Genomic DNA, 338 nt, shown 5'->3' on the forward strand with positions numbered 1-338 from the left:
TGAAGATAACGGGTACTGACAACCTCCAGATTATTGCCAGCCACTAGTTTTGCACATAAATAGACAAACTCTGAGAAACTCTTGGAAGGAATCTCCCTAGTATACAGACATTGGTTTCATTAATTGTAATATGTTCTGTAAGATATCAAAATGGTATGCACAGGGCTACTGATTAAAATGTCTGATTTAAGTAACGCATGCTGTTACGGCCCTTGGTCTGGCTTGGGTTTGTGTGTGCGTGTGTGTTTGTTTCCTTCCCTCTGTTCCCTCCCCCAACTCTCACTCCATTCAGGTGCCGTTGGTGAGTCCAGTCCAATCATCCTTCATTCCATCCAGCT

The sequence above is a fragment of the Borostomias antarcticus genome (assembly GCF_949987555.1).
Source record: "Borostomias antarcticus genome assembly, chromosome: 10".
Taxonomy (NCBI): Eukaryota; Metazoa; Chordata; class Actinopteri; order Stomiiformes; family Stomiidae; genus Borostomias; species Borostomias antarcticus.